The sequence below is a fragment of the Dermacentor silvarum genome, chromosome 4 (genome assembly GCF_013339745.2).
Source record: "Dermacentor silvarum isolate Dsil-2018 chromosome 4, BIME_Dsil_1.4, whole genome shotgun sequence".
Lineage (NCBI taxonomy): Eukaryota > Metazoa > Arthropoda > Arachnida > Ixodida > Ixodidae > Dermacentor > Dermacentor silvarum.
In genome coordinates this window covers 185,359,447-185,369,859 of record NC_051157.2, presented here as the reverse complement: position 1 = coordinate 185,369,859, position 10,413 = coordinate 185,359,447, and the positions used below count along the sequence as shown (strand labels likewise).

General features: G+C 50.6%; 1 long non-coding RNA gene across 1 annotated transcript; it reads right to left on the bottom strand.

Moving 5' to 3' along the window:
• Positions 1–381: 381 nt before the first annotated feature.
• LOC119450851 (uncharacterized) lies at positions 382–1,758 on the bottom strand. The gene is made up of 2 exons (XR_007466566.1): positions 1,597–1,758; positions 382–739 (listed from the first exon to the last, which is right to left on the bottom strand). It is a non-coding gene; the product is annotated as an uncharacterized LOC119450851 (long non-coding RNA).
• Positions 1,759–10,413: the final 8,655 nt, after the last annotated feature.

Sequence of the window (10,413 nt, the reverse complement as noted above, 5' to 3'; positions counted from 1 at the left end):
ATTGATGACTGTACAAAGGTGTGGCAAGCGACACTTCACATTTCATGAGTATACTCGCATGGACTGCCTAAGGAAAGCACGAGAAGAGGCTCGAAAATTACCTTGCAGAATAAAGTAGAAAGATAGTGTTGCTACGGACATCCGGTAAAATTCGCAGCGCCTTTTTTTTTTCTTGTTTTTTTACGTGATAACATTTGGCGGTTCGGCAGCACCAGTGCACCACCGGCAATCGGTGTTGTCATAAAGATACTGTCACAATTTGGTAACTTCTCTTCACACAACCCATTGGTGGCACGAAGATTGTGTATACACGCATCTCATATTTCAGAGATAAAACAAAATTTTCGACCGCATAATAAACCACGGGACTTGCTATAAGTTACAGGCGATAATGTTTTTTGAAATTCAGTTTACATGTCGCATTCTTGAAATCTGCGCGACTCTTTCTATACTCAGAATGCAGTTTCGTCCAGAGCTAGTGCGCTTCATCCCAAAGCTGCGCCATCAACCTTGTTTAAAGCCGCGCCAGTTTCGAAGGTCTGGGCTACCTTTAGAGCCACGTGGGGGTGAGGTTTCACGACTTCGATCACGAAAGCCACGTTCGTGGCCAAAGCCGCTGTCACGATTGCTGCCCAAGCCACGATTATCAGGTTTTCCGGCCTTTGCGGTCTCGATGGCTAAGACCATAGCCAGGATGAGGAGTGCAACAAGGACCTTCTTGGTGCCGATCATGTTTAGTCTGAAAAAAAGGTTAAAAGACAGGGAAAGCTCTGTAAGGCCAGAATTTTGGTTATGGCTACTTAATCGGTGAGCTTTCAAACCTCAGTGCTTGAAGCAACTTCTTCCACAACAATAGCTATGAGTTGTACCTTAAACTACTGTTACACAGGAGTTCTCTCAATGCTGCTACAAACGTATCACTGGACCCGAGCACTTCAGCACAATCACCGCACAAATTTCGACCTCAGTGTCAATTGACAACGCTGACATTACGAGCGCCCGACCACCACAAGGACCACTGCGTAAGGTACGACGTGCAGGTACGTGCAGAGACATTGCAGTGCGAATCGTAAATGCATTGTCCTAAACCGTTATCTCAACAATAAAACCGCGCTCGAGAAAATAAAACCGCACTTGAATACAGCAGCAAGCGGGAGCAGATAAACTGACCATATAAAGATATCGAGGCTGTGTAGTGTATAACCGTGATGCTGCTATCCCTCCTTTTATATGCTTTTGGCGGCAAGGGTTGCTAAAATGCTAGAAACTCGGATTGCTAGAATGCTGTACGCAGTTTCTATGAAGGTAGTGGTCTCGTCTGTCTCCAAATTACACGTGATATCTGATGGCAGTAGATAGACTAGAGATTTCGGGCGCATATATGGATAACACAGATAACTATAGCGCTTCTCTCTCTGCACGAAGTTAAAAAAATCGCATATTCAGCGCAACATAGACGAAAACGTTAAGAACAAATGAGATCATGTGGATAGTGGCGTGTAGCCGTGACCGAACTATCTTGGAGTGATTGTGATTGTGTGGCAACAACAAGAAGATAATTGGTGATAGTGATGGTGAAAGAAGACGGCCACGTACCAGGAACAAGGAAGCGGTGTGTGAAGCGCGCAGAGCGTGAGAGAGAGAGAGAGCGGAAGTCTCGAACGGCGCTCGCTCACCGGGAGTTCACGGCACGGGTATTGGCGACCGGGTGTCCTGCTACCGTGCGGTCCTGGTCTTAGATCCCGCTCGTGGCTGTGGTCTCCTGCGCAAGAGTGGCCGTCTGTCATAGCGATCTGTGCCAGTGCTTCGTGCTCGGGACTGCGGCGCCTGGGCTACCCGTCTGCCGACCGAGCCGATGTGCTAGCAGCCGAGCCGTCACAGGCCAGGCGTTGCTAGCCAGTTACAGCAGTGGTATGGTGCTGTAATGGCCTGCTGTTTCCCCTGCTTCCATGTCGCGACAAGGTGCCGCGTGGTGGTGACTGCGTAGGACGTGGCCGTCGCAAGTAACCTACCAGCTGTGCTCAAGTGTCGCAACGCAACCAACACTCAAGTGTAGCAACGCAACAACCACCGTCACAGGCATTGGAGCGACGACGCACACCGGCGAGTCGTGCTGCATGAGTGCTAGGTACATCATTGTATAGACGGACAAATGTCTTCAGAATTCTTAGTCTAGTCCGCTTGTATGTACACTGTGCGGGAGCAATAAAATCAATCTATAAAGCAGGAGGTTTAAATGCTTCTTACTGGAGTAGCAAATCGCTGTTCAAGTAGAGATCTGGCTGCATCCGTTCTGTTGTTTTCACCCCATCAACGCGAACGTGACCGTATTTGTCCTGTGCTTGCCTCCTGAGTTCGCGCTCTAAATTACCATCATCTAGAATGAAAGTAGCAGGACACTGCCAAGTGAGCAGCTACTTAGTGCTAGTATTTGAGAAAAGCCCGGGTGAACTCCCTAGATTTTGTGGGCGCCTCATGGCTGCCAGTTGACGCGGCGCGTAGTCAGCACCCGAAAACATAAAAAGCTGATCGATCACTGTGGTTTTTTCAGTTATTGAAGAATTAAATCTCGAAGCAAATCGCCGGAATGAGTTACCGGGACGACGGATGTGCACAAAACACACATACAAGAAAAAGAGCACCCACTATGAACGAAGCTCCCAGTGCTTGCTAACGCGAGTGCGGCGTGCTCCTTGTACACCAAACACTCCCATGTGTACCCAAATATCACGTGACCGACTCGTCATGGCGCAGGCCGGGAGAGGTATTTCGCCCTTTAAATATTTCCACGTTGAGCCAGAGCTGTTCGCCATTTCTAATCTTGACCGTCACTAGAACGGTAAGTATATGGAAGTCCTGTGTCGTGTTAACGTTCCTGTGTATAGTCTGTGTTGCACGGTAAAAGTCTCCCATCTGCCGTGTCATCATTAAAAGGATCATGGGCCCAAAGGAAACAGCAAGTTTTTCCATCACATCAACCGTTTTGTTATTACTCATAGCTTCAGACACTCCGAAAAAAGACAGACACCGGACAAGCGCTAACCCTTACATCAAGTTTGATTGTAGCACACAATATTGGCATGCGTACAATATGTTTATCTTTTCCCGATTACCGTTTTCTCATTAACTCTTAAAGTTATTGCTCCGTGCCAGTCTCACCTTCACTTATCGAAACTTTCTCGAATATTCTCACCGATTCTATAGCGAAAGCATCATTGTTAATTAGATGCGTACGCGGCACGCATAGTGCCGGGTATTCTGGAACGTACGCTGCACTGGACAATAACTCAAGCAAAAATAGCCGACGCACTAATCGTACATCAGGTTTCGACGAGCAACGACAGTGATGCCGATATCATTGTGGCTTGAGGTTTCTTTGCTTTGCTTGGTACAATGAACCTCTCCCTTTCGTAAACAGTATGACGTCACGGGCCCTGCTAAAAGCGAAATGCGAGGCGTCTGTAAAAAGCTGGTGGGCAAAACATTTCCCTGCAGCATGGCATTTGGTGCGGTGGATTTGTCCGAGTACGAGATTTTGCTGCCAGAAGCGCCCGTCAGCGGTACGTCGAGAAGCTCTCCGCCAGCGGCGCCTTGGTCCTATCCTCATATACATCTGTAAAAACGATCCAGAGTGGTCGCCAAGGTGCAGTTCGTCGACATGTATGCTTACCTCGTGAACACGACTTGACATACACTGTGCGGGAGCAATAAAATCAATCTATAAAGCAGGAGGTTTAAATGCTTCTTACTGGAGTAGCAAATCGCTGTTCAAGTAGAGATCTGGCTGCATCCGTTCTGTTGTTTTCACCCCATCAACGCGAACGTGACCGTATTTGTCCTGTGCTTGCCTCCTGAGTTCGCGCTCTAAATTACCATCATCTAGAATGAAAGTAGCAGGACACTGCCAAGTGAGCAGCTACTTAGTGCTAGTATTTGAGAAAAGCCCGAGTGAACTCCCTAGATTTTGTGGGCGCCTCATGGCTGCCAGTTGACGCGGCGCGTAGTCAGCACCCGAAAACATAAAAAGCTGATCGATCACTGTGGTTTTTTCAGTTATTGAAGAATTAAATCTCGAAGCAAATCGCCGGAATGAGTTACCGGGACGACGGATGTGCACAAAACACACATACAAGAAAAAGAGCACCCACTATGAACGAAGCTCCCAGTGCTTGCTAACGCGAGTGCGGCGTGCTCCTTGTACACCAAACACTCCCATGTGTACCCAAATATCACGTGACCGACTCGTCATGGCGCAGGCCGGGAGAGGTATTTCGCCCTTTAAATATTTCCACGTTGAGCCAGAGCTGTTCGCCATTTCTAATCTTGACCGTCACTAGAACGGTAAGTATATGGAAGTAAAGGCCCAAGGAACGTGCATATATCACACCCCGCATAAGCGCCAAGTAACAACACAGTCATCTTACCGTCCAGCAATAACGCCGATTGATGGTAGATTTAAAATTAAGCTTTCATTTGCGAACCTCGCCGGGTTTAATGACCGTGGCTGCGGCCTGGTCGTTTTCCTGCCTAATAGGCCAACCAATCACAGCGGAGCATTCGAGCTGCGCGCGCCGCTGGGTTCCTTGCGCTGGGTTCCGCATGTGAGTGGCATATCGTAATCTAGGGGCTGGGCATGCTGCTTCTCACAACGGGGCTTCGTTGGTGGCCCTTAGGTAATGGTATGTAATAACGAAAGCAATGTTGCACAACAGTTACCAACAACTTCTAGAAAAACTGTTCCAATCTTGTTGTATTGCTGGACGGTAAGCTGACTGTGATGTTCTTTTCCGCTTATGGACGGTGCGATCTGCGCATTTTCCTTGCGTACTCAAATGCAATTGTGCGCTGAAAATGTTTTTATGCAAGTTAGCGCTTGTACTGTGCTGCCTTTTATCGTCCTGTTGTAAGGAATGTGTTTGTTTATACCTGATGGTATTGCCCGCCGCGTGGGCATAGACGTTTTGGCATTTCGCTGCTAAGCCCGAGGGCGTAGAATCGAACCCCGTCGCTACGGCCTCATTTCGATGGCGCTAAATGCAAAAACAACCGTGTAGCGTGTATTAGGTGCACGTTAACGCACTCCAGCTGGTCAAAAATAATCGGCAGCTCCCCACTAGAGTGTGCCTCAAAATCATATAGTGGATTTGGCAGGTAAAACTCGATAATTTAAATTTTTGCGCCTGCCAGTATGTACCAACTTGCCGTGAACATTTCTATTATGCTTTAAAGACTTTGCTGGCACCCTCCCGGGTTAGGCGGCCCTGCTGACCGCTGTCGAATCCTCAGTCAGTCATTGTCTTGGCGGGTATAATTGTATATATATATATATATATATATATATATATATATATATATATATATATATATTGTGAGCATTATATTACCCCTTCATCTTCTTCATCTGTATATACTCATCATCATGGCCAGCGTCATTCGCTTCGGCGCGCGGCCTGCATAATAAACCGTCGAGGTTTAACAGCTGTCTCGCAAGTGGTGGAGAGTGCTCTCGAGACCTTGGTCCTCTACGACTTCGAGTTTCCCTGGAGCTTCGTTCCGGTCGCCGCTTGCCCCGCCTTTCCGCCACCATGCCCCAAGAAGATCCACCAGGAGCCCCTAGCGTCACCGTCTCTGCCCCACCGGCCGTTCCTTCATGGACCGTCAGCGCGCGGCAGCGCGATCCCACCATGTTCGCTGGCCTTCCTAGTGAGGACGTTGACGACTGGCTGGACAATTATGACCGAGTGAGTGAGTCTAACCGGTGGGATGATTCTCACAAGCTTCGGAGCGTCGCATTCTACCTCACTGACGTTGCCAGGACTTGGTTTCTTAACCATGAGCGCTCCTTCCCTGACTGGGCGGCTTTCAGACACCAGCTTCGGCAAATTTTCGGCGCCCCCAACGTCCGCTTTGAGGTAGCCAAGAAAAAGCTTGATGCACGCATGCAACTTCCCGGGGAAACATACACCTCTTATATCGAGCACGTCCTCGCCCTTTGTCGCCGGGTTGACGCAGCCATGACTGAATCAGATCGTGTTCGCCATATCCTCAAGGGCATTGCCCACGTCGCGTTCAACGCACTGGCCATTAAGAATCCAAATACCGTTAACGATGTTATCGCGACTTGCCAGCATCTGGACGCCCTGCAGGCCATCCGTTTACAACCTGTCGCCTGTGACACGCCTCCTTCCTCCGATACGGACCTGCGTGTCCTGATTCGGACTCTCATACGCGAGGAGCTCCAAGTGTACGGCCTGCGCAGTCCTCCCGTTCTTCAGCCGCAACCTTCGGTTCCTGGCCTGCGCGACATCATCAAAGAGGAGCTGTCCTCCATGACCTGCACTGTGGGCTGTGTCCCTCCTTCGCCGGCGCCCTCGTATGCTCAGGTTGCGGCTATGCAACCAGTGTTCGTTCAGACAACGCCTCCTGCTCCTGCTACTCCCAACCATCTGGCGACTCTGGCACCTCGTGCACCTGCCACAGCATATTACCCTACCCGGCCTTCGCCCCGCCCCATTTGTTATTACTGCGGTATTCGCGGGCACATATCGCGCTTTTGTCGCAGACGTCAACAGGACGAACGCCGTGGTTACGATGTTTACGAGCGAGACCCATTGCCTCTTCCAAGTCCCTACCAGCGCCGGCTTTCCCAACGCTCACTTACTCCACCTCCAAATCCCGAAGAGCCTCGCAACTACCGTCCAGGGCGCCGCCGCTCGCCTTCCCCTCTCCGACGCTCGACATCACCTCTGCTACCGGCCTCCCGCACTCCTGACTACCGATCGGAAAACTAGATGGCGCGGTTTTTGGAGGGAAAGCTGCATGGCCCGCACAGACTACAATTCCTCCAGTGTGCCCGGCCAATACTTTATTAGTGTGTGTAGAAGGTGTACCCGTTCCTGCATTGATTGATACGGGCGCAGCTATTTCTGTTATTCACGCTGACTTGTGCTCTCGTCTACGCCAGGTTACCACACCTTACAATGGAGCTATTCTACATGGCGCAAATAATGTTGTGATTCGGCCATTCGAGTTTCGATTGACGGGATTCGCCACCATATTCAGTTCGCCGTGTTGCCTTCCTGTGCTCACATGCTTATACTAGGGTGGGACTTTCTCTCTTCCGCGTCCGCTTTTATTTCGTGCCGTCAACGCCTCGTTAAGTTGACCGAGACCGACAATTCCGACGACGTGCCCGACCCGCGCCTTCGCTTACGAACTGCTGACGATTGTATGGTGCCTCCTGGCCGCGAACAACTTCTTGTAGTTAACTCTGACATCGCCGATGGTGACGTTTTAGTTGTACCATCAGCTCGTTGCCTATCCAAAGGGATTGCTCTGGCACCTAGCCTTGTTCGCTTCACCAACGGTACGGCCACTTTGGCTGTACTCAACACAACCACTGAGCCAGTACTTCTTCCTAAAGGCGCTGTTGTCATTTGCGTCTTGGACACTCAGCCTGTCTCTGTGCTTACCTCGACTACTGCTGTTTCACAGGCACCTACCGCTATAGAGCCAGCCCCTGCTTCGGTTCTCGCTGGTGCAATCAGCACTGATCTAACGCCACAGTAGACGGAAGAGTTACTGGCGTTGTTATCTAAGCATAAAGACTCCTTCGACGTGCACTCTCCTCTTCTGGGACAGACTTCTGCAACGGCTCATCGCATACACACAGATGGAACTTCCATCGTGCGCCGGCGGCCATATCGCGTTTCTTCCTCCGAACGCCAGATCATCGATACTCACGTTGCCGACATGCTGAAACGAAGCATTATCCGCCCTTCCTCAAGCCCTTGGTCGTCACCTGTCGTTTTGGTGCGTAAGAAAGACGGCTCAGTGCGATTTTGCGTAGACTACCGTGCCTTGAACAAAATAACCCGCAAAGATGTATATCCACTTCCCCGAATCGATGATGCATTAGATTCATTACAAGGCGCGGAGTATTTCACCAGCCTTGATCTACGCTCCGGATACTGGCAGATCCCCATGCACGAAGAAGACAAGGAAAAAACTGCCTTTGCCACTCCCGATGGACTTTACGAATTTAACGTAATGCCTTTCGGCCTGTGTAATGCTCCCGCCACATTTGAGCGGATGATTGACACCGTACTACGGGGCCTAAAGTGGAAGACTTGCTTATGCTACCTTGACGACATCGTCATATTTTCGTCGACCTTCCATCAGCACTTGCAGCGCCTCGACGAACTCTTGACATGCCTCTCTGCTGCTGGCCTTCAGCTGAATACAAAAAAGTGCCACTTCGCCAGCAAAACCATTAAAGTACTCGGACACCTTGTCAGCAAGGAGGGCATTCGACCTGACCCCGATAAGATTACCGCTGTTCTGCGCTTCCCCAGGCCTCAACGCGCCAAAGACTTGCGTAGCTTCCTTGGCCTAGCCTCGTATTTCCGGCGCTTCATACGTAACTTTGCCACCATTGCGGCGCCGCTCCATCAACTACTTCCTTCTGGAGCTCCCTATGTATGGTCGGACGAATGCCAAACTGCTTTTGACGCCCTCAAGCGTGCCCTCACGTCCGAACCTGTGCTTTGTCATTTCAACAACACCGCACCCACTCTTCTACATACTGACGCCAGCGGCTATGGTATCGGCGCTGTTCTTCTGCAACGTCAGCAAACTTCCGAAGAACGTGTGGTCGCATACGCAAGTCGCACGCTAACCCCTGCAGAGAAAAATTATACGATTACCGAGCAAGAGTGTCTTGCCGTTGTTTGGTCCGTCCAAAAATTCCGGCCTTATCTGCACGGCCGCCACTTTACGGTCGTTACTGATCACCACGCCTTGTGCTGGTTGGCGACGGTAAAAAATTTAACGGGTCGTCTCGGCCGTTGGATACTTCGTTTACAAGAATACGACTTCGACGTCACCTACAAGTCTGGAAAGAAACACCAGGATGCTGATGCTCTCTCTCGTTGTCCCCTACCACCGTCTTCTAACACTGCCTGCTTACCACCTTCCGTGAGCAACCCGCCGGACGTCTCTCCTGCATTTCCTTCACTCGCAGCTCTCGACCGGCTCCCACCTAGCCATTCTCATACGTTTGCAACTTGCCAACGTAGTGACCCCTACTGCCACTCCGTTATGGAACGTATTCGGGGATCCTCTCGCACACCTAACGCTCGACTCCGTCGGCAGTTGAAGAACCACAAGATTGAAAATTCGGTGCTATACCGGTACGTGTTTCATCCCGAAGGACACCGTTGGGTCCCTGTAGTTCCCCGATCACTTCGGACCCAGATACTGGAGACCTTTCATGCACGATCCCACTGCCGGTCACTTTGGTTTTCATAAAACCTATGAGCGAATTCGCAGCCGCTTCTGTTGGCCTGGACTTGCAACAAGCGTAGCAAAATACGTGGCTTCCTGTTCGCTCTGCCAACACCGCAAACGACTGACCTCACCTCCGGCTGGACTGCTACAACCTGTCCCGTGTCCTGAAGCTCCATTCGCAGTCGTTGGTATCGACTTGTATGGACCACCACCTTTATCGGCTGGCAGTAAACGTTGTATTGTCACAGCTGTAGACCACTTGACACGCTACGCTGAAACAGCCGCACTACCTTCCGGTTCCGCAGCGGAGGTTGCCTCCTTTTTCTTGGAAGCCATCTTTTTACGACACGGAGCCCCACGTATCCTTTTGAGTGACCGCGGCAGGACCTTTCTGTCTAAACTTCTCGACGATGTTCTCCGTGCGTCCAATACCATCCATAAAACGACTTCCAGCTACCACCCCCAAACTACTGGCCTCACAGAGCGCTTTCATCGTACGCTGTCCGACATGATTTCAATGTACATCAACTCTGATCACACCAATTGGGATGTTATTCTCCCATTCGTCACCTTCGCTTACAACACGGCCGTCCAACGCACAACGGGGTACTCACCCTTTTTCCTTGTGTATGGTCGTCAACCAATCACTGTCCTCGACGTCTCTTTCTTTGACGTCCCCGTGCCCTCGTCCACATCAACGTGTGAGCAATTTGTTTCGCGAATTACCCAGTGTCGCCAACACGCCCGCCTCAACACCGACGCCAGTCAACAAGACCGCAAAACTCGCTATGATGCATCCCACCGTGTCGTTTCTTTCCAGCCTGGAGACGAAGTGTTGCTGTGGACTCCAGTTCGCGTTCCTGGTTTATGCGAGAAATTTCAGTCCCGTTTTGTCGGGCCTTACACAGTTCAGGAACAGACTTCGCCAGTTAACTATCGTGTCGCGCCCGTTGTTACGCCTTTGGACGGCCGTTGCCGTACCACAGAGATTGTGCATGTTTCACGTTTAAAGCCGTTCATACGGCGTTCGCCGCCATAGCCAGCGGCCAGGTTGGCCGCTTCCATGCGCGGGGGTAATTGTGTGAGCATTATATTACCCCTTCATCTTCTTCATCTGTATATACT